The sequence below is a fragment of the Oncorhynchus kisutch genome, linkage group LG4, assembly GCF_002021735.2.
Source record: "Oncorhynchus kisutch isolate 150728-3 linkage group LG4, Okis_V2, whole genome shotgun sequence".
Taxonomy (NCBI): Eukaryota; Metazoa; Chordata; class Actinopteri; order Salmoniformes; family Salmonidae; genus Oncorhynchus; species Oncorhynchus kisutch.
Window position 1 is genome coordinate 71364935 of NC_034177.2, and position 25133 is coordinate 71390067.

General features: G+C 40.7%; 1 protein-coding gene across 3 annotated transcripts in view; it reads right to left on the reverse strand.

Annotated features, from left to right (window-relative positions):
- LOC109889943 (cGMP-dependent protein kinase 1) overlaps window positions 1-25133 on the reverse strand; it is a 134832-nt gene that overhangs the window by 73101 nt on the left and 36598 nt on the right. The window lies entirely within an intron of this gene.

Sequence of the window (25133 nt, forward strand, 5' to 3'; positions counted from 1 at the left end):
CAGCATAAAGTAGACTGTGAAATCACACAGTTCACAATGGCTTGGCATTCAGCAGCAACAGTATGACAGATCAATATAAAATATTAAACCCAAACCAAGGAAATAGTTCAGAGACAACGGGTTATGTCCTGAAATTGTGCAGTTTAAGTACATCCTTTCTGTGTAATTGGGGCCTGTGATGGGTGATGGGTGTGATTGCCCAGCCTGTTTGTCTGTGATTGGAGCAGAGTATAGCTATTGTGTTTGGATGCACCTCATCACGGAAATATCCATACTCCGGAGGAACTAGAGCTCTGATTGGGTAAGAAAAGGGGAATTGGGAAAAAAGACTGTGGTGATTGGCAGGTACCTGATGAAAATAACTGAAGCAGAAGATTAGAGAGGAGGTGAGAAAAGGAGAAGAGAATAGTGAGTCACATTCTGGAAGTTGAACTTTCAGAAGCTCTAGTCCCAAACACCTGTCAGAGTTTGTGATAATACAAGGATGACAGACATGCGTATGTGATGTACACATCTCACCACCTCCAAAAAACAGAACTTTCACTTTGCAAAACAATTACATTTATTAATTTTTTAAACGTACAACTTCTTCACTGCTCAGCAAGAACATGAGGTATGGACATAGGTGCGTGTTTTGTGTGTGTGTGCATGTGTACAACTGCTAAAACTCTGTGTTCCACTTAACTCTTTGCACTGCCCTCCTTCAAAGCTCACTTTGTGTTACGACCTTTGTGTAAACTCATCCTCTTTCGCTAAGCAGACAGAGAGACAGCTGGAGAAGAGGATAAACGAGAATGCTCCACCATAAAAAAACACATTACCTCTTATACGTTTAGTTACCTATTTGGGGGACTTTAAGCGGTTCTGGACTGGTTCCAACTAACATTTTGGTGTACAAAGTGCTCTGTGAACGCTCTCCACTACCACTCAGCAGAGTTGACTTGAAGTGTCAGGTTTCAGACCCCACATTTGCATAGGGAGTGACGTGTCATATTTTCTGGCCTATCCAGTCAAAGAATCAATTTGCTCTTCCTCTGAGCGATGGAGCTCAGTCTGGATGACAGTATATTATGCAAGGCAGTTGAGCGAATCCAAAAGTTGAGGGTTCATCTCGTTGTGATATTCTCAGATGGATTTAGTGCTCTCAACATGAAAAACATGGTGCCTCAGCAAAGCTCAGTGGATGTTTAGGAGAAAATACTCTGTCGTCAGTTATATGAAATGGTGGCAATGTTGTACCGTCACTAAGTATGATAATATTTATTTTACAGTTATAAGAGAGGTAAAATCTTAGTCAATTCGATTTGTATTATTTTTTTAAATAATTTCAGTCAATTCAAGCCCTAATGCCCCACTTTCGTTGAATAGGAAAAAAATGTTATTTGTACAATATTTGTACAATGTAATTGAGCTTGTGTCCTTAAAAGTGAGTACACCTCAGCAATGTGTAAATATTTTTACAAGAAAGGTGAGTTCCAGACCTTTCTAAAACTAACAAATTATTGTTTATGGCCATCTCATGAAAATAATTACGCTTCGCTATGTATATTTAGGCAGAAATCAACATTTTCCCGAATATGAAACACTGCAATGGTTCACCCCGCGCTATCATTGCATTATAATCAAACCGAAGGCTAGCCAACAAACCACCATGGCTCAGTCTGTAAGGACAGATGCTGGGAGACGAGAAGCAAGTACAGGGAGTGAACACATAATAAATAACCAACATAAAGCAAACAAGGACAGCGTCTGGACAGGGGAATCATAACGACAATAAGGCTGACACAGGGAGCAAACTGAGGAACAGACAGATATAGAGGGGACAATCAACAAAGTTAAGGGGTCCAGGTGAGTCCAATATTGCGGTGATGCACGTAATGGTGATGATAGGTGTGCGTAATGACGGGCAGCCTGGCACCCTTGAGCGCCAGGGAGGGGGAACAGGCATGACAGTACCCTGCCCCCCCTTTGGGGGTGCCACGCGACGTCCCACCTGGGTGAGCCTGACAGGCCGGCCGAAACATGGGAGTTGGATGAGCCAGCTGAGGTGTGGAAGCCCGACAAGCCGGCTGAGACGTGGGAGCCTGACGAGCCGGCTGAGGCGTAAAAGCCTGATGAACCGGCTGAGGCGTGGGAGCCTGGCAAACTGGCTAAGGCATGACGTGGGGTGGAAGCCAGACGAGCCAACCCGAGTAACCCCCGGTTTCTTCGGCAGCGGCCGCGGACCCGACTTCACCAACCAAAACAAAAAACTTGCTTTGTATGCATTCTGCAAGGTCAGGCGCTGGTAGATGAGAAGCAAGTACAGGGAGTGAACATAAAGTAAATAACTGACATAAAACAAACACGGACAGCGTCTGGACAAGGGAAAATTACGACAATAATGAGGATCAGACAGATAAAGAGGGGGCAATCAAGAAAGTGAAGGAGTCCAGGTGAGTCCAATATTGCCTTGATGCACATAATGATGGTGACAGGTGTGCGTAATGATGGGCAGCCAGGGAAGGGGAGTGGGAACAGGCGTGACACAGTCTGTTGACCTTAGTTATTCTGATCGAACATATCAAACTCCCATTAACTCCTAAACACAGAGTTGCTACTTCTATACATAGGCTATGTAGTTGGCTATAAGAAGGACACATAGGTAGTTAAAACAATAATCTGAACTGCTGGAAATTTGTTTTTTGCAGTCTATGGACCATGAAGGTCAAAATATTTATTATTATGCAGCGATGTAAGAAGACACTTGGACACCTGAACTTATAGGCTATATCCAGTGGATATAAAATATCCAAGTAAATTGGTACCCTAGCCTAGATGATATCTAGATGACAACATTCTATGCAGACAGGTGACAGGTGAATCCAATTCAATATTCTATGGTAATAGAAGCAGTCAGTCAGTTCAAACAGGGAGTATGTTTTGGGTGAGTTCATCTGATGACACAATTTATGATTACTGTTCGTTATAGGCAAATAATGCATGCACTAGAACAGTGGTTCGCAAACTCGAGCGTGCATGGGTCAGCATTTCTATTATTATTATGTTTTAAAGGAACTCAGTCTGGCTTTAAATGTACTCTTGAGCGTTGTAATAGTAGAATGCACAAGGTGCAATTTCGAAATCGGGTAGTGCAGCATCAGTTCCTCTTGTCATGTTAGTCTTTGCGTACCTTAATAAAGAGCTATTGATAACTTGTCAGAAATGTCCAGATCAACTAGCCCATGTCAAGCACTATTTTTCAATAGTTTTTTTAGCCCATAGATATTGTTGTATTTTGTTTCACTCAAATATCACATGAATACACATCAGGCATGGAAAAATGTATAGAATTGCAAGAACATAAGCTTTAAAACTACAACATTTTCTTTGCACCCCATGACAAAATGTGTAGAATTATTTTTAAACCTGCAAAATTACCTCCACCAACAAGAGGGTTGAGAACACTTTGTCTCATGAACAGTGCTTGTGCCCATAGAAACAGATATGGCATGTGTGTGCTGGGGGTGGCGCGGGATGTTCCACAATGATGGAAGGGTGGCGGAGAGTGAAAAGGTTTGGGAACCCCACTCTAGAATACTCTTCAAGAATTCAACAATGAAATAATACCCGAGGGGTATTTAGTATTTAAGCAATAAGGCATGAGAACCTGGTGATTATCATGTAAAAATTCCTGAGTAATGTAATGAATACTCAGGGAGAAAAAGGTGTAGATTCACACTCAGAGCGCGGCAGGTGTTTATTTCGCCTTCACAGAAGGCAGGAATCGTGGTCACAGGCAGGCAATGGTCATACACGGGTATGCAAACAGGCAGGTGGAAGGTGAACCTTACAAGTAAGGGCTGTTCTTAGGCCTGAGGGAAGGTCTGTTATTAGGTCAGGGTTCTAGGGCCTTAATGCTTTTATAAAACGGTTGCCAACATACTTATAAAAATATTCATGACATTTCTTCAGTAAAAAACATTATTTTAATGAGTACATCTGTTTTTGCATTCTGAAGTTGCTGGTCAAGCAGGCTGGTTGTTAGTTATTTTCTAGCCTCTTCACAAACCAGGTTTCCCTAAAACAGGACGCTTGGGGAAGTTCCATGGCAGAAATCAGCTAAAGAGGGGTGGTAACCTGGTGTAAATCAGTGACGCCTCGTAACACACCAATCAAATGCCTTGCTTGGGCGGAGCTCCAAAGGTGCTCACCAGATTAGTGCTACAGGATCAACAGTGCAAATAATTTCAACAAAACAAGCACCGGTGACAATTTTTATTTGAATGTTTACAGCACGCTGGTTTTCACAGCATTTCTATGTTATTTCAAGGTGAGCTAAAGCTGCAGCATGAGGGGAGAAATGGTCTACAATGCTGGCCATATCAATATTTTTTGTTTCGATGTTTCTGAAGTGATATTTGTCTGAAAAGGCGACCATGAGGGACAAGAAGTAGCTAGCCACAATAAGGTTTGTTTTGGGAAAAAAACAGCTAACCTAGGTGTAACTAATTATACCGTGTCTACTGGTATCATTTTAAATTGAGTTATTCTCTGCTTCAGATGACAGATGCCCATACGGCCAGCAATGCCATCAAACTATAGGCCAATGGCTGCATGGACGATGCATCCTATATGATAAACTGGAAAATAGATTCACATAGCATATACTGTGAGAGAGTGACAATCAAATAAAACAGATTGGAGAACTTACAACTAGACAAAAGGAAGAATTTGAGAATAAAACACAGAAACACAGACACATGGAATACATAACTGCACTTCATTACATGATTGTGTTATGTGATTAATCAACATACACACTAGTTCATTTTGAATAATAGTTTAAACACTTCACTTCATCACTTCAAAATGTACAAATAAGCTAACTTGTATGTAAAGATTATGTCACACCCTGATCTGTTTCACCTGTCATTGTGATTGTCCCACCCCCTCCAGGTGTCGCCCATCTCCCCCATTATCCCCTGTGTATTTATACCTGTGTTCTCTGTTTGTCTGTTGCCAGTTTGACTTGTTTGTCAATTCAACCAGCGTTTTTGTCTCAGCTCCTGCTTCTCCCCAGTCTCTCTTTTTCACACCCTCCTGGTTTTGACCCTTGCCTGCCCCTGACCCTGAGCCTGCCTGCCGTCCTGTACCTTTGCAGCACCTCTGGATATTGACCCCTGCCTGCATTGATCTGTCGTTTGCCTGCCCTCTTGCTGTAATAAACATTGTTACTTCGACACAGTCTGCATCTGGGTCTTACCTTCAAACCTGATAGATTAGACATCTTAGTGTAAACAGCAATATATAATTGAGTAGTAACAAGTAGGCTATTATTACTAAAGCATAATTTCAGGTGAACAAAAAAACTCCATAACAGCGGTGGCCAACCTTGCTCCACAGATCTCTGATCTACTGGGTGAGCAGACTTCAGGTGTGTTATTGCTGGGCTGAAACAGAACCCTGCAAACTCAGACCTCGAGCAGGGTTGGCCTGCTGCAATTGTAATAGGTTGATACATTGTGTTTGATGTTTAAATGTATATAACATGTGCTAACATAGGTAGGCCTACACATATAACCCATGGTATAGGATATACCCTTAGTCTCTTGGGACATTCATTGAGACCTCTCTCTTCAGCTGAAAACAGGCTTTCACAGCTTTCCATATCTGAGGACAGAAAGCATCACAAAGAAGCAGGCTTCATTATACTCAGACAGCACTGATTATAACAGTGCCTTCAGAAAGTATTCATTCCCCTTGACGTATTCCACATTTTGTTGTGTTACAGAGAAAATATTTTTTCTCACCCATCTACACACAATACCCTATAATGAAAAACTGAAAACATGTTTTTAAAAATTATAGCAAATTTATTGACAAATAAATACAGAAATATAACATTTACATAAAGTATTCCCACCCCTGAGTCAATACTTCGTAGAAGCACCTTTGGAGCAAAAGAACATTCAATGTTGTCTTGGTAAGCAACTCCAGTGTAGATTTGGCCTTGTGTTTTAGTTTATAGTCCTGCTGGAAGGCGAATTAGTCTCCCAGTGCCTCTCAGATTTTGCCTGTGCTCATAGCTATATTCTGTTTCTTTTTATCCTAAAAAAAACTCCCTAGTCCTTGCCGATATCAAGCTTACCCATAACATGATGCAGGCACCACCATGCTTGAAAATATGAAGAGTGGTACTCAGTGATGTGTTGTGTTTGCCCCAAACCTATGGCTTTGTATTCAGAATAAAAAGTTCATTTCTTTTGCACATTTTTTGCGGTACTACATAATGATCGGATCCTTTTTAAAATGTTTTGCCTAAAATGACATACCCAAATCTAACTGCCTGTAGCTCAAGACCTGAAGTAAGGATATGCATATTCTGTGTAGAGACACAGCAGGGGTTCAAACTGTAGAATCCAGTTCCTACATTTGAATATAAAAATGTATTTTCTCAAACAAAACTATGCTACATTTTATCTCTGAGACCCTCAGGATGAAAAATCAGAGAAAGATTACTAAATGTCAGTACATTACTTACCTTCAGAGGTGAATGTATCAAACCAGTTGCCATAATACAAGTTTGTTGTTGTGCACTCTCCTCAAACAATAGCATGGTATTTTTTGTGGGGGTTAGCAGATAGCCTAGTGGTTAGAGCGTTGGGCCAGTAACCGAAAGGTTGCTGGATCGAATCCCCGAGCTGTCAAGGTAAAAAAAATCTGTTGTTCTGCCCATGAGCAAGGCAATTAACCTACCTTTCCCCGGGCCCCATGGATGTCGATTAAGGCACATCTCTGATTCAGAGGGGTTGGGTTAAATGCAGAAGACACATTTAGGTTGAATACATTCATTTGGACGACTGACTAGGTTTTCCCTTTTCACTGTAATAGCTACTGTAAATTCAACAGTGCAGTTAGATGAACAATAATTTAAGCTTTCTGCCCAGATAAGACATGTATATGTCCTGAGAAATTCTCTTGTTCGTGCTAATCACATTAGCGCACGTTAGCTCAACCGTCCCGTGGGGTGGGGACCGATCCCATAGAGGTTAAGTGACTTGTTGCAAATAGGATGCATGCTTTGGAATATTTTGTATTCTGTACAGGCTTCCTTCCTTTACACTCTGTCACATTAGGTTAGTATTGTGGAGTAACTACAATGTTGTTGATCCATCCTCAGTTCTCATATCACAACCAATAAACTCTGTAACTGTTTTAAAATCACCATTGGCCTCATTGTGAAATCATTGAGCAGTTTCTTTCCTCTCCGGCAATTGAGGAAGGACACCTGTATCTTTGTAGTCACTGGGTGTATTGATACACCATCCAAAGTCTCATGAATAACTTCACCATGCTCAAAGGGACATTCACTGTCAGCTTTTTTTTTTACACAACTACCAATCGATGCCCTGCTTTGCAAGGCATTGGAAAAACCTTCCTGGTCTTTGTGGTTGCATCTGTGCTTGATATTCACTATTTATTGAGGGACCTTACAGATAATTGTATTGTATGTGTGGGGTACAGATATGGGGTAGTTAAAAAATGTAACAATCCTGTGAACCACTATTATTGAACACGGAATGAGTCCAACTTATTATGAGATGTATTAAGCACATTTTTACTCACATTTACTACAAACAAAATACACTGGGACATTATAGGATATTGTGTGTAGATCAGTGATCAGTACATTTAAATCCAGGTTGTAACACAACAAAACGTGGTACATGTGCAGGGGTTTGAATACTTTCTCAAGGCACTTTTTATTGCTATCATCTCTCTGCCCTCATAGTTTCCCCTCTATGGACTGGATAATCTTTTTATAATGTCACAAAATTACCTTCCCTATCCAATACAGTAACCTACACTCTCCCTTTACTGACAGCTGAAGCTGCAATTTCACCCATGTCCATGGCTGCTGTTTACAAATACATTTAGGAACTGTGTTTTTAATTGACAATGATTTCATCAACATAGCTAACGTTAGCTAATAGGAATTTAGATAGCTGATGACACTTAATTAACTTAGCTTAAAGTTAGTGTAAAGTTAGCTAGATAGCTAGCAGCTAAGTTAACTTAACCTACAAAGTGGCCTACTGTAGCCAGCTAGCTTGCTAATAATAAATAGTTCTTTAACATAAAAAAAAATGTATTTACTTACTTGAATAGATTCTCCCACTGCCTCTGTTTTTTCGGGTCCTTATAATGATAATCTTCTAAATAATGAGTAATCTTCACTATTTTCGGTGGTAGCAAAGCGCACCCAGCAGCCATGTTTCAAAAAAAATATATTTATTTATTTATTTCACCTTTATTTAACCAGGTAGGGAAGTTGAGAACAAGTTCTCAGTTACAATTGCGACCTGGCCAAGATAAAGCAAAGCAGTTCGACACATACAACAACACTGTAACGTTTCTCCTCGTCATCTGAGGAAGTGTAGTCAACATCGGACCAATGCGCAGCGTGGTATGTGTCCATGTTAATATTTAATAAATCAACTGAACACTGAATAACAAAACAACAAAGTGAAAGAACGAAACGACAATGAAACAGTCCTGTCTGGTGAAGACACAAAACAGAAAATAATCACCCACAAAACACTGGTGGGAAAAGGCTACCTAAGTATGATTCTCAATCAGAGACAACGAACGACACCTGCCTCTGACTGAGAACCATGCCAGGCCAAACACAAAACCACAACATAGAAAAAAGAACATAGACTACCCACCCCAACTCACGCCCTGACCAAACTAAAACAAAGACATAACAAAGGAACTAAGGTCAGAACGTGACAAACACAGAGTTAACCATGGAGTAAAACAAACATACAGTCAATAACACAGTAGAAAAATAAGTCTATATACAATGTGAGCGAATGAGGTGAGATAGGGGAGGTAAAGGCAAAAAAAAGGCCATGGTGGCGAAGTAAATACAATATAGCAAGTAAAACACTGGAATGGTAGATTTGCAGTGGAAGAATGTGCAAGGTAGAGATAATGGGGTGCAAAGGAGCAAAATCAATCAATAAATAAATAAATACAGTAGGGGGAGAGGTAGTTGTTTGGGCTAAATTATAGATGGGCTATGTACAGGTGCAGTAATCTGTGAGCTGCTCTGACAGCTGGTGCTTAAAGCTAGTGAGGGAGATAAGTGTTTCCAGTTTCAGAGATTTTTGTAGTTCGTTCCTGTCATTGGCAGCAGAGAACTGGAAGGAGAGGCGGACAAAGGAAGAATTGGTTTTGGGGTGACCAGAGAGATAGAGCAGGGCAGGGTCTTGCAGATTACCTGGAGCCAGTGGGTTTGGCGACGAGTAGGGCCAGCCAACGAGAGTGTACAGGTCGCAGTGGTGGGTAGTATATGGGGCTTTGGTGACAAAACAGATGGCACTGTGATAGACTGCATCCAATTTATTGAGTAGGGTATTGGAGGCTATTTTGTAAATGACATCGCCGAAGTCGAGGATCGGTAGGATGATCAGTTTTACAAGGGTATGTTTGGCAGCATGAGTGAAGGATGCTTTGTTGCAAAATAGGAAGCCAATTCTAGAATTAACTTTGGATTGGAGATGTTTGATGTGAGTCTGGAAGGAGAGTTTACAGTCTAACCAGACACCTAGGTATTTGTAGTTGTCCACATATTCTAATTCAGAACCATCCATGTGGGGAAAAAAGTATGTTTGTCACCAGTGCGGTTTAGAACATGTTATGACTTTGAACTTTACCAGTGGAATCCACTTTCCATTTATAATGATCTAAATCGCAGACTGCCACACTCGACTGCCACACTCGATAACTTGAAAACGAGCATTTGAAACTAGCACAGGCAACACCTAACCGGACGTAAAACAGTCACGCACATAACACAGCAGCCCTTCTATGCGCATGTGAGGGGAGGGTTCTTGAAATGTAACATCCATTTAAAATCTTGCCAGTGTACTGTTCAAACCCTTTTTGCAATACAAAATTCTCCAGACCTCCAAGGGAGGCATGACAACGATGTGATTTGGAAGGTATGGCGAGACTAGTTTTTTTCTCATATTTTGACCAAGTCATTAATTCTAATCATTCTATTCATTTGATGTTGCTATGCTAAACAAATAATTGGTGTGTAGCTAGCAGAAATCCAATGATGATGATAGACAAGAACTTCAATAAATAATGATTTCACAAATATCCAATAGGCCTACATAGGCCAAAATGAGCTGGTTTATGAATTCATGAAATTCTGAGTGTTTCCGGTTTCCATGGTGAATTATTAGTTTCACGTTCACTCTTGGACTAGATAGCCTACTGGCACATGAATGGTCGCATTTGTAAAATGATACATTGTTGCACAGGTATTATAGGCAGTCAGTTAGGTTTATACAATCCCCAACTGTTGTAAATCAAATAGTAGCATGGAAAAATAACGTGAAGGAGCTTTTATCCCAAAGGGAGATGAAGTTTATGAATTTCCTGCCTGGGCTGCTGTACAGTGGAATTATGACATTAACACATCATGGTATTTTGTGGCATATCAACCAATCATCCAGAATCCAAAAAAAACAGTTTTATAAATGGTCACAATGGCTACGATGCCTGAGCCTACTATCCGTTTTATAATAGAGAAAAAGGCTGCAGGTAAGACTCGTGTTTTGCAAAACATTAAAAACAACTGCTCTTTTTATGACAGACTGACCAGGTGAATGTTATAATCCCTTACTGATGTCACCTGTTAAATCCACATCAATTAGTGTAGATGAAGGGGAGGAGACAGGTTGAAGAAGGATTTTTAAGCCTTGAGACAATTGTGGCAAGTGGATTGTGCACGTGCGTCATTCAGAGGGTGAATTGGCAAGACAAAATGGGTATGGTAGTAGGTGCCAGATGCACCGGTTTGTGTCAAGAACTGCAACACTGCTGCGTTTTTCTTGCTCAACAGTTTCTCGTGTATATCAAGAAAGGTCCACCACCCAAGGAACATCCAGCAAACTTGACACAACTGGAAGCATTGAAGTGAAAATGGGCCAGCATCCCTGTGGAACGCTTTCGACACCTTGTACAGTCATTGCCCCGAATAATTGAGGCCATTCTGAGGGCAAAGGTGGGTGCAACTTAATATTAGGAAGGTGTTCCTAATGTTTTGTGCGCTCAGTGTATATAGACATGCAGGCATAATAAATTTGTATCTTATAGTACTTTACCATTTACTGAATGGTTAATTCTTCCCGACCAAGATGGTCCAGCAGCTTATTGTTGATCCAGTGTAATTTGTTGGGATTGTTCAAGCAGAACTACATGCATGAATACATGCTGATCTAATTAGCTAAAATCCACAAAAGTTGTTTGTTCAGTGAAATTCCATAGCTCAGACAGATCGTGCTCTCACACACACACACACACACACACACACACACACACACACACACACACACACACACACACACACACACACACAGCCTATTCTTTCATCATTACATTCATTTGGAGATTTGTTTTGAGGATCTGTTAAGAGGACGTGGTTTTGAGACACTGAGGTCATCTAGATCACCACGTCCATGCAAACCCAACGGCAGTGCTATTCAAATCCCATTCAAATAGAACTGTGCTGTGATGACCCCGTTCACTGCCTATGAGGACCATACTGTAGAGCAACTGAACATCAGTATGTCCATTCACCACCCCAGTCACTGAATTACAGGTTGCGCTAGAGGGCCAATAAAATACTTGATATCTGAAGTGAAAATGCAAAGTACCATAAAACACTTATCTACAGTGCTAGCTAAATGTAATCAAGAATTGTACTCGTATTTTATTGGGGCACATCCCGTTCTCTTGCTCGCCTATTGTATATACCCTCATTAATGTGGGTTCACATTTTAATGTGAGTGATAAGGGGGACTTCAGGGCTCAGTTGAAGGCAGAGGAAACACTGGCTGCATTCCAAACCAGAAGCCTGCTGCTTTTCCTTTGCCCTTGATGACTGGGGTAAGAGATTTGGCCTCTGCTCCACCTTGCCTACTCCTAAACTGTAAACGACACAGGTCTATTATATCCATATATCCACCCTCGTCATCGCAAGTCCGTTTGGATGAGTAATACAAATGGTTTAGTGCAAAGGGGAATGCTTAGTATACCTTGGGAAAGAGGAGACACTTGAGACAGTACCGTTTAAAATGGTTTGTAGCAAGGCCATTGTCTGGGCGCCATTCAGTGAAATTTCATGCAATGCTTATTTATTACTATACGTAAACCTAATTTGGAAAAGCATCAGTTCATTTCCTGCAGGCTATTAGGTAATGAGTTTGAAGGAGTTTGAAGGGTCATCCATGGGGTACAGTGCAATTATTTCTTTATGACAGATTTTTTTCTCACAACACAACATCATGGACAGGAAATGGGGGAGGATTTGTCCCATAGAGGATAACACATAGCATAGCCACAGTTGACAGTCCCACTTCTATGCTCGGGGTAGAAGGTCCCCCAAGCCACAGATCTAGGATCAGATTACCCTTCCTCCAATGTGTAACCTTAAAATAATAACATCTAAACACATCTAAGATCAGTTTATCAAATATAATTATATTGAATATGAAATTTACATTTAGCAGATAGAGGAGCAATTAGGATTAAGTGCCTTACTCATGGGCACATTGACATATTTTTATCTGGTCAGCTCAGGGATTCGAACCCCCTTTGGGTTACTGGCCCAATGTTCTTAACTGCTAAGCTACTTAATATGAAGAGATTTGAAACTATAGTCAAAGATAATTGAGCAGAAGATTGTTTCTGATTGTATGATCCGTGCTCTAATTAAGTTTAGTCATTACAGACCCTGGTGAATGATTAGCCAACTTGGATAATGTTTTATAAATTCCTCCTGATCATATCTGTAACGTCAACAATGAACCATGTTATTTTTCCATTACACTGCGGAAAAAAAGTGCCATATAGAACCTAAAAGGGTTCTTCGGCTGTCCCCGTAGGAGAACCCTTTGAAGAACCATTTTTGGTTCCAGGTAGAATCCTTTTGTTTCCAGGTAGAACCCATTTGGGTTCTATGTCGAACCCTTTCCACAGAGGGTTATTTTTAGCACGCTACGACATTAGTGGTTAGTGCTGCATATTATTGTGACATTTAAAGTACACTAATGGACCGACTTCATTTTCTTCCTGGCCCGGCGAATCAGAGCGCAGACATCGCTGAGGCTCATTTACCAAGGGGATTCAATTCCTCTGTCTATTTCAACATAGTGCCGGACGCACACACACAAACTCACACACACTGTTGGCATACTGAAGGGTTGACAGGGTGACATTACATGCCGTGTTAACACATGCAACACGCTGGCCTATTCTAGCAAACATAAAAGATTTGACATGATAATTTCATTGTCAAATGACATGGGCATCCAAAGGAACACAGCAGAGGGTTTATTTTATTTTACGCCTCAGGGCAGCCTAGACTTCATGCTTTTTGGGGCAGCTTCAGCACAAGGAGACTAAAAAACTGCCTTTTACCTATCTTTACCTTGCTTGTTATCTCAAAAATAGGGCTTGATTTAAGTGGCAAACTTGACTAATGGGCTATACTATTTTGAACATTCTGAAACCCTATTCAAATATGTTCTTCCAAGTACCTTGCCCTAACATCCAGAACACGGGAAATGCAATTACCGAAAATACCATACAACAAAGGTCAGTGCTTCAAAGCTGGATATTTTCACATGGCGGTAATGACTGCTGCTCTCCATACAGCCATGATGTTTTGCAGCTTCCAACAAAGCCAAAAAAGGTCTTAATGCATGCTGAACCTGAGCAAAAAAAGAGAGAGTAAGCCGGCCAGAGCTCCATCAGTCTCTTACTTAGACTAGAACATAGGACTACCTCACACACTCTAGGCAAACAGGCACAGATATAGACCCCCATACACACACACACACACACACACACACGCACACACACACTGGCCACAGTCACCAGTCCCACTCGTACGTTGGGGGTAGAAGGTCTCCCAAACCACAGCTCAAGGATCAGATTACCTTGCCTCCAATGTGTAACCTTAACCTTCAGGGTGTGAAAAACTAGCTGACCCTGTATCAGTGGTTAGGGGAGGAGGAGAAGACATGGCCTCTAAAGATTATAGTTAGGAGAAGGATTAAGTCGCCCCTGGACACTGACCTTATTTCTGTATTTTGACCCTTATAGTTAAGGTTAGGATTGGGGGAGGGTAATCCTAGATCTGTGCCTAAAGCAAACTTCAACACTGGGAGGTTATAGAAACTCATGACCCACTTTTCAAAGGGGAGTTCAAGAAGCTTGAGGTTGGCACACATATACACACATGCAAACTTTACGAAGTGTAAATGTATCACCTTATTGTTGAGGAGCTCTCAACAGCAGGTTTATACAGAGTGAGAGTTAAAGACTCAGGGATCTCGCACAAATGACTCATTAAGTCTCTCTCTAAAGCATATTCATCTAACCCCCGGACTGGGAATATGAATCAATATAGCCACCTGGGATAAATACTAAACATAGAGAAAAAGAAAGACGGGGGCTGACAGAAAGAAAAGACAGGAAGTGGATAGAAAGGGACTCTCTGTGTTGCTATTCTCAGTCTGTTTGGTCATGTGCATGTGTGTTCATTCCAGCAAGAAAATCAATAATTGCACATTGAATGGAACATATAAAGTTTATATAACCTGTCCTTTTTCTTACCATGAACTCTTTCTTTCTCTGCAAAAAGCTTATTTTCTTTATCACACTATCTGAAATTACATTCATTTTTTTCTACAGAGCACAGATGTCATGCATATTTTGCAAACTGCAAATTAACTTTTTCATTCTTATATATAAAATAGAAATCAAATGAGAGAAAAGTGTATTAGAGAGAAAAGATAATATATTTTTCGTACCTCCTGATTAAATCAGCAATCCAATCTCAAGGAGAGGACACACATACACACACACATACACACATACACACACACACACACACACACACCCTTCAGAAAGTATTCACACTCCTGGACTTTTTCCACATTTTGTTGTGTTACAGCCTGAATTAAAATGGATTAAATTGAGATGTCTCACTGATCTACACACAATACCCAATAATTTGAAGTGGAATTATGTTTTAGAGATGTTCGTAGATTTATAAAAAATTGAAAAGCTGAAATGTCTTGAGTCAATAAGTATTCAACCCTTTTGTTATGACAAGCCTAAATAAGTTCAGGAATAAAAATGTTCTTAACAAGTCACATAATAAGTTGCATGGACTCACTCGGTGTGCAATAACAGTGTTTAGCATGATTTTTGAATGACTACCTCATATCTGTACCCCACATATACAATTATCTGTAAGGTCCCTCAGTCGAGCAGTGAATTTCAACCACAGATTCAACCAAAGACCAGGGAGATTTTCCAACTGCGTCACTCCAGTCAAATACCATTGAGAGCATACGTCACTGACAGAAAAACTTGAATTGTTGCATCTCATTGTGTTGTTGTCCTCCGGTGGCTAGCTAGTTAGCTAAAATTGTCCCTTTCCTAAATTAGAAATGGATGGAGATAGGGGTTTTACTTAATTCTCCTTGTTGGCCAATGATTACAACGGCGATTCTGATCCAACCATTAATTCATACACTGTTGTGCCCCTGGTCTGAGAGGATGGAAGTTCAATATGTAGCTAGATCTAGAAGGCTAATGTTAACTAGCTAACGTTGCCCGTGAATGGAAGTTAGGCTAGCGAGCAAGCATTTTAGCCAGGTAGCCAAGGACAATAAATAAATAAAAGCGCGTACTGTATGACAGAGTGGTAGACCGTTTCGTCAACATGAAAGAGAGGAAGATGGCATTGGTGTTTCTCTACAAGTAGGGTGAGTCAACATGTTTTTCTACATGCACGCACACACACACAAATACACACACACAAAAATCAGAACCATGGACAGCCACATCATATTTAGCTTACGTTGATTGGACTAAATTGTTTTTGGTATATTTTAGCTGTCACTGTGTTAGACTAAGCAGAGGTGAGTTAATGATGTTGAAATGGTGCTGGAATAGTGGAGGTAGCTCCTGTTTTCCTTGCTACTTGCGGTAACTCTCTGTGGTTCTAAATCAATAGTTTTTTAGTGGTCCGAAAATGTTGGAAAACATGAACTTGCTTGTCCATGCTGTAGATCATGTAACTGTCTGTTACTGTACATGCAATATGCTTTGTGGAATTCACTGGACAGAGGTTGCTATCCGGTTTTGCGATAAAACTAAAGTGTGGGGCCTCCCGAGTGGCACAGTGGTCTAAGGCACTGCATCACAGTGTTGGGGCGTCACTACAGCCTTGGGTTCGGTTCCAGGCTGTGTCACAACTGGCCATTACCGGGAGTCCCATATGGCGGTGCACAATTGGACCAGCGTCGTCCGGGTTAGGGGAGGGTTTGGCAGGGGGGGCTTTACTTGGTTCATCGCACTCTTGCGACTCCTTGTGGCGGGCCGGGCGCCTGCAGGCTGACCACGGTCGTCAGTTGAACAGTGTTTCTTCCGACACATTGGTGAGGCTGGCTTCCGGGTTAAGCGAGCAGGTATTAAGACGCTTTGCTTGGCGGGTCATGTGTCAGAGGACGCAGAATTTGACCTTCGCCTCTCCCGAGACCGTTGGGGAGCAGCGATGAGACATGATTGTAAAAAAAATGGGGCAAAAAAACTACGGTGTGGTTGAATTTATTCTGCCATTGTGTCTTCTTATTGTCTCTGCCTTTAGGCCTATATATCATGGTTGCAAAGTATATAAAGTAACAGGTTATAGAACAAACAACGCAATTATCACAACACATGGGGGAGGGTTTCGCTTCCCCAGTGATTTAAATCGCTACTGGGATGGTGTATCAATACACCCAGTCACTACCAAGATACAGGCGCCCTTCCTAACTCACTTGCCGGAGAGGAAAGAAACAGCTCAGTGATTTCATCATGAGGCCAATAGAGATTTGAACTCTTTGACACATACCAACACAGGGGTGTGATCATTCTACAGTGGTCCCTGCAGCGCACGCTCAAACCGGTGGGATTAGACTGCTTATTTAGAACGTCCAGCTACGATTGACGCAACAGTCAGCATTTGAGCAGGCCGAACAGTTTTTTTCACAGAACCATTTTGTACAAACAGTCCTTACAACGTTATGTCCTGAATGTAACCAGTTCATTGTTGGATGAAATGATCAGACATTCACAGAAGAAGCATAAGAGCATTACACAATCATCTAAACAGGAACATGTAGGCTACATTAGTCTTAGTGCTAAGTGAGGAAAGATAAGTCATAAGATTGACATAAGATTGACATAACACAAGCAGTCATATTTATCGAACTCTCAGCTGGTGTTCTAATCACACCGGTTTGAGCGTACACTAAAGGGATACCTAAGAATGGCGCCGGAGGGGATGGCTGCCGTTTTACGGGCTCCTAACCAACTGTGCTATTTTTTATTTTTTATTCAATTTACTTAATTTGTACATAATGTTGCTGCTACCATCTCTTATGACCGAAAATAACTTCTGGACATCAGAACAGCGATTACTCACCTCGAACTGGACGAAGATTTTTTCTTTAACGAGTCCGACGCAAAGGATACAGTTGAAGTCGGAAGTTTACATACACTTAGGTTGGAGTCATTAAAACTCGTTTTTCAACCACTCCACAAATTTCCTGTTCACAAACTATATTGTTTTGGCAAGTCGGTTAGGACATCTACTTTGTGCATGACACAAGTAATTTTTCCAACAATTGTTTACAGATTATTTCACTTATAATTCACTGTATCACATTTCCAGTGGGTCAGACGTTTACATACACTAAGTTGACTGTGCCTTTAAACAGCTCAAATGATGTCATGGCTTTAGAAGCTTCTGATAGGCTAATTGACATCATTTGAGTCAATTGGAGGTGTACCTGTGGAGGTATTTCAAGGCCTACCTTCAAACTCAGTTCCTCTTTGCTCAGTTCTTCTTTGATTTTCCCATGACATCATGGGAAAATCAAAAGAAAAGACCTCAGAATTTAGTTCTGGTTCATCCTTGGGAGCAGTTTACAAACACCTGAAAGTACCATGTTGATCTGTACAAATAATAGTACGAAAGTATAAACACCATGGGACCACGCAGTCGTCATACCGCTCAGGAAGGAGACGCATTCTGTCTCCTAGAAAGGAATATAACTTGGGTCGAAAAGTGCAAATCAATCCCAGAACAACAGACAGAAAACTTGTGAAGATGCTGGAGGAAACGGGTACAAACGTATCTATATCCACAGAAAAACTAGTCCTATACTGACATAAACTGAAAGGCCGTTCAGCAAGGAAGAAGCCACTGCTCCAAAACCGCCATACAGAAGACAGACTACAGTTTGCAACTGCACATGGGGACAGAGATTGTCCTCTGGTCTGATTAAACAAAAATAGAACTGTTTGGCCATTATGATCATCGTTATGTTTGGAGGAAAAAGGGGGAGGCTTGCCAGTCGAAAGACACCATCCCAACCGTGAAACACAGGGGTGGCAGCATCATGTTGTGGGGGTGCTTTGCTGCAGGAGAGACTTGTGCACTTCACAAAATAGATGGCATCATGAGGGAGGAAAATTATGTGTATATATTGAGGCAACATCTCAAGACATCAGTCAGGACAGTAGTGGAGAAGGTGGAATGTTTTAAGTTCCTCGGCGTACACATCACGGACAAACTAAAATGGTCCACCCACACAGACAGCATGGTGAAGAAGGCGCAATAGTGCCACTTCAACCTCAGGAGGCTGAAGAAATTCGGCTTGTCATCGAAAACACTCAAACTTCTACAGATGCACAATCGAGAGCATCCTGTCGGGCTATAACACCACCTGGTACGGAAACTGCTCCGCCCACAACCATAAGGCTCTCCAGAAGTTAGTGAGGTCTGCACAACACATCACCGGGGGCAAACTACCTGCCCTCCAGGACACCTACACCACCCAATGTCACAGGAAGGCCAAAAAGATCATCAAGGACAACTACCACCCGAGCCACTGCCTGTTCACCCCGCTACCATCCAGAAGTCGAGGTCAGTACAGGTGCATCAAAGTTGGGACCGAGAGACTGAAAAACAGCTTCTATCTCAAGGCCATCAGACTGTTAAACAGCCATCACTAACACTGAGTGGCTGCTGCCAACATACAGCCTCAAATCTCTAGCCACTTTAATAATTTAAAATATTACTGCACAGTCGAAACTATAAGCACAAGCATTTCGCTACACTTGCATTAACATCTGCTAACCATGTGTACAGTGGGGCAAAAAAGTATTTAGTCAGCCACCAATTGTGCAAGTTCTCCCACTTAAAAAGATGAGAAAGGCCTGTAATTTTCATCATAGGTACACTTCAACTATGACAGACAAAATGAGAAAAAAAATCCAGAAAATCACATTGTAGGATTTTGAATGAATTTATTTGCAAATTCTGGTCTCGTCTTAAATTCTCTTGTCTTATACGGTGTCCTGTGTGAATTTATGTCTGCTCTAACTCTCTCTTTCTCTCTTCTCTTCGAGGACCTGAGCCCTAGAAACATGCCTCAGGACTACCTGGCCTGATGACTCCTTACTGTCCCCAGTCCACCTGGTAGTGCTGCTGCTCCAGTTTCAACTCTTCTGCCTGCAACTATGGAACCCTGACCTGTTCACCGGACGTGCTACCTTGTCCCAGACCTGCTGTTTTTGACTCTCTCTCTCTCTACCGCACCTGCTGTCTGTATCTCTGAATGGTCGGCTATGAAAAGCCAACTGACATTTACTGCTGAGGTGCTGACCTGTTGCACCCCCTACAACCACTGTCATTATTATTATTTGACCCTGCTGGTCATCTATGAACATTTGAACATCTTGGCCATGTACTGTTATAATCTCCACCCAGCACAGCCAGAAGAGGACTGGCCACCCCTCAGAACCTGGTTCCCCTCTAGGTTTCTTCCTAGGTTCCTGCCTTTCTAGGGAGTTTTTCCAAGCCACCGTGCTTCTACATCTGCATTGCTTGCTGTTTGGGGTTTTAGGCTGGGTTTCTGTATAGCACTTTGTGACATCGGATGATGTAAAAAGGGCTTTATAAATACATTTGATACATTTTATGGTAGGCTTGATTAACGACAACAATGAGACAGCCTATACGGAGGAGGTCAGAGACCTGGCAGTGTGGTGCCAGGACAACAACCTCTCCCTCAACGTGAGCAAGACAAAGGAGATGATCGTGGACTACAGGAAAAGGAGGGCCGAACACGCCCCGATTCACATCGACGGGGCTGTAGTGGGGAGTGTCGAGAATTTCAAGTTCCTTGTTGTCCATATCACCAACAAACTATCATTGTCCAAAAACACCAAGGAAGTTGTGAAGCGGTCACGACAACACCTTTTCCTCCACAGGAAACTGAAAAGATTTTGCATCGGTCCCCAGATCCTCAAAAAGATATACAGCTGCACCATCAATAACATCCTGACCAGTTGCATCACCGCCTGCTATGGAAACTGCTAGACATCTGACCGTAAGGCACCTCAGAGGGTAGTGCGTACGGCCCAGTACATCACTGGGGCCAAGCTTCCTGCCATCTAGGACCTATATACCTGGCGGTCAGAGGAAAGCCCAAAAATGGTCAAAGACTCCAGTCACCCAAGTCATAGACTGATCTCTCTGCTACCGCAGGGCAAGTGGTACCGGAACGCCATGTCTAGGACCAAAAATCCCCTTAACAGCTTCTACCCCGAAGCCATAAGACTGCTGAACAATTAATGAAATGGCCACCTGGACAATTTACATTGACCCCCCCAATTGTTTTTACACGGCTACTACCTGCTGTTTATTATCTATGCATAGTCACTTTACCCCTACCTACAGTACGTGTAAAAATTGCGTTGACTAACCTGCACTCCTGCACATTGACTCAGTTCCGGTACCGCCTGTAAATAGCCTTGTTATTGTTATTTCATTGTGTTACTTTGTATTATTTTTTACTTTTGTTTATTTGGTAAATATTTTCTTAACTCTCTTGAACTGCATTGTTGGTTAAGGGCTTGTAAGTAAGCATTTAACGCTATGTTCTACCTACACCTGTTGTATTCGGCGCAAAAATGAATAATATGAATTAACTAATAGCAATTACTATTTACCATTCATGACATCACGGGTGAGCTCACCATTGATCAAAGTAATTGAGTAAAACACTTTCTAGAAATCTAAAGTCAGACGATGGGTAGTTTGTGCAAGCCACCATGTTTGTTTTTTCATCTCAACCAAAGATAATATGAAGAGGAAACAAGATGAGTTTTTGCAGTATGCATGTTGAAGGGGGTGTGTTGTCTTCCATCATTCACTTCCAGAAGTTCACTCAAAAGACGAGTGAACCATCCCTTCATAATTTTGAATGTTCCATATGCGTTATTTCATAGTTTTGATGTCTTCACTATTATTCTACAATGTAGAAAATAGTCAAAATAAAGAAAAACCCTTGAATGAGTAGGGGTGTCCAAACCTTTGACTGGTACTGTACAGTTGAAGTCGGAAGTTTACATACACTTAGGTTGGAGTCATTAAAACTCGTTTTTCAACCACTCCACAAATTTCTTGTTAATAAACTATAGTTTCAACCAGTTTATGAGAGAATGCCAACAGTGTGCAAAGCTGTCATCAAGGCAAAGGGTGGCTACTTTGAAGAATCTAAAATATATTTAGATTTGTTTAACACTTTTTGGGTTACTACATAATTCCATATGTGTTATTTCATAGATCTGATGTCTTCCATATTATTATACAATGAAGAAATTAGTAAAAAAATAAAATAAACTTTGAATGAGTAGGTGTGTCCAAACTTTTGACTGGTACTGTATGTATATGTTTTTTTATTTTTAATACATTTGCAAGAATTTCTAAAAACCTGTTCTCGCCTTGTCATTATGGGGTATTGTGTGTAGATTGCTGAGGACTAAAAAATATACATGTTTAATTAGAATAAGGCTGTAGTGTGGAAAAAGTCAAGGGGTCTGAATACTTTCTGAAGGCACTGTATGCAATATTGTACATCTAGCCATGGTGGCTTTACCAAGATTAGAAACCATTAAAAAACATCTGTACTCTCACCAAGACGTTTGGAGTGGACAGGTAGTCATTGATGCAGAGAGAAGGATAAGATCAGGCTTGAGGGATATTAATTAGGGAGTAAAGACTTACAAGTGGTGGATTAAATGCAAACAAATTAGGTGACTACTCATGCACTTTTTGGTGGGGGCGTTGTCTTTCATTCATCCAGGTGATTCTGTTTTTTGGTCCACCACATGTACACACAGTAGAGAGGGATATTTGAAACTGTCTTCAGATAGGCTTTAGGAAGACAAGTTGAACTAATAAAAAATAAAAAATAGCAGTACAGCAAATATGAATCAACTTTCAGATAACTCATTGAAATGTTTTTTTTCTGTATGTGTTATGGACTTTGTTGTATGGCTTCTTATCCACAGAGGGCCAGTGTGGGTGCAGGTTTGTGGAAATGGAAAGGGAATACCTAGTCAGTTTCACAACTGAATATATTCAACTGAAATGTGTCTTCTGCATGAATCAGAGAGGTGTGAGGGGCTGCCTTAATCCATGGCCAAGCAATAACACACCTGATTCAACTAATCGTGTCTAGATTCAAGTCTATGATTAGTTGATTAGTTGAATCAGGTGGTCGGCAAGAACAAAATTCTAAATCCACATTTATCTCTATGGATATGATTGGACACCCCCCTGTTATGATTGCTACTTCTATTATGAATAGTATTGATCTGTTTATTTGAATAACTTTAGATTAATATAATCACATGTTACATAAGAAATGTCCGTTTGTAAGATTTGAACATATGGAAATTTATTTAAAAGTATTATTTAAGAGATTGACTTATTTGGAAAACCCATGGGCTTAAAGGGTACACTTGGTACCCATTAAGCCCGATCTGGACATTTCACATATTTTATCAAATATTTGTATGTCTTAAAACATGCTGTAAGTAAAGACATTAAACTTAATTGGGTGGTGTTCTCTGAGATTCATTTAGAGCTTGAAGCCAGGGTTGTCTTCACTTCCCTGAGTTGTGATAAATTGGTTTGTGTGCCTTTTAGAGAGTTGGGCTTGGTGCTCAATGGCAAGGTTGACTCCATGAAAACCTACATCTAACAACAAATATCCACCAATTACTCACATTTGTGTTTTCTCATCAGAAATGATTGTTTCATGTTTGTGAAATATTACTGTTCTCAGATTTTTAATTTATAGATGTGTATGAAAATATGTTAGATTTTTTTACTAAATGCTACCATTGTTCAGATTGTTAAGCTGCACTGGAATGTTCATATCCTGTATATTTGAGTTTGATATGTGGTTGTCTCCCATACTGCAGCTATCTTATGATGAATACACTCTGGATAAGAGCATCTGCTGAATGACTAAAATGTCAAATGTAAATGTTTTACATATGATATTGTTCTCAATCAGAGGCAGGTGTTAGACATTGTCTCTGATTGGGAATCATATTTAGGTAGCCTGTTTGGTGTTTTTTGTGGGTGATTGTTGCTGTTTTGTGGGTGATTGTTCCTGTCTCTGTGTTTGCACCAGATAGGGCTGTTTTGGTTTTTCACATTTCTTGCTTTTGTTAGTCTGTTCATGTATAGTTTCTTTATTAAAGAACCATGAATAATAACCACGCTGCGTTTTGGTCCGCCTCTCCTTCGAAACAAGAAAACCGTTACAGTTTTGAATAATTATTTTTATGTTTTCATTATTTTCATATTGATGTATCATTTGACAGTTCTTTATTAAAAATGTAGTTATTTGTTATATTTGACTGTACAAAACCTTGCAGTATTACTTATTTATCTGAGAGAGGCAGATACTGTCACACTCCTCTGACAAGGAGGAGTAGTAGGAAGGATTGGAGGACCAATGCACAGCGTGGTAAGTGTTCATCTTGTTTATTTGCCTGAACACTAAAATAACGAGAGAATGAACGAAACAAACAAAACAGTCCCGTGTGGAACAAACACTGACACGGAAAATAATCACCTACAACTCAAAAGTGAAACCAGGCTACCTAAGTATGGTTGTAACGATTGACAGCTGCCTCTGATTGAGAACCATACCAGGCCAAACACAGAAATCCCAAATTATAGAAAAAGGAACATAGACTGCCCACCCCAACTCACACCCTGACCATACTAAAACAAAACAAAGGAACTAAGGTCAGAACGTGACAGATACATAGCGTTTTGCTCAAAAATATAAAGTGATAGATTTTAAACAAATAGATGTCTGTCAATGAACAACCCCATGCCATGATAAATCAAAAAAATTAAACACACCAATCTCTTTCATAATTTCTTTAAACAATTCAAGTTCAGCTACACAAATACATCATTTATGACAGCGAATATCACACATAATAGTGTACAGGAACAAGTATTTGTCTCTTGGCATTTCAAGTCAATTGCATTGAGTCTATGAGATCAAGTAGCCTATAAGGTGACATGGAGGGGAGGGGATGGCAGGGAAACTAAGGGGTGTAGCCTATCACATTAATCAAATATGCATCATAGAGTAAAAAGTGAAAAAAAGTAAACCCTGCATCATTTTCTGATTGCTTTTATATTAGATTAATATGCAAACAAAAACTAGAAAAGGAACAGTTAAGGAGAGCACATATGAATTGGGGTATATCAGCACAATATCAACTAGAGTATCATAGGAACATTTGTTAAGGTATTTCACAACATTAACAATACAATCAAGCGTCAAGCAAAGTTGACCTTTCGGGAGACTTAGAGAAAAGGAACAAAAAAAATGCAAATGCTCTGTTAGTTGACAACGTCTTTCAAGGGACTATACATAAGCCTCAGACAGTGTGTATTATTTGCCAAAGTGTGTCCGTTTTCTTCTGACTGGTTCTGAACGTGGTGGTGACATCTAAAACAGACCTTCAATCCAACAACTGAACTCTAATAGGAACCAATACATCACAATACAACATTTCTCATTTCTTAGAAGTGTGGTAGAAAAACATAATTGGGGAGTGTGTCCGATTTGTGTCAACACAATGCTAAATCCCTCAGGATATGCCATTAACTTTAAATCCCC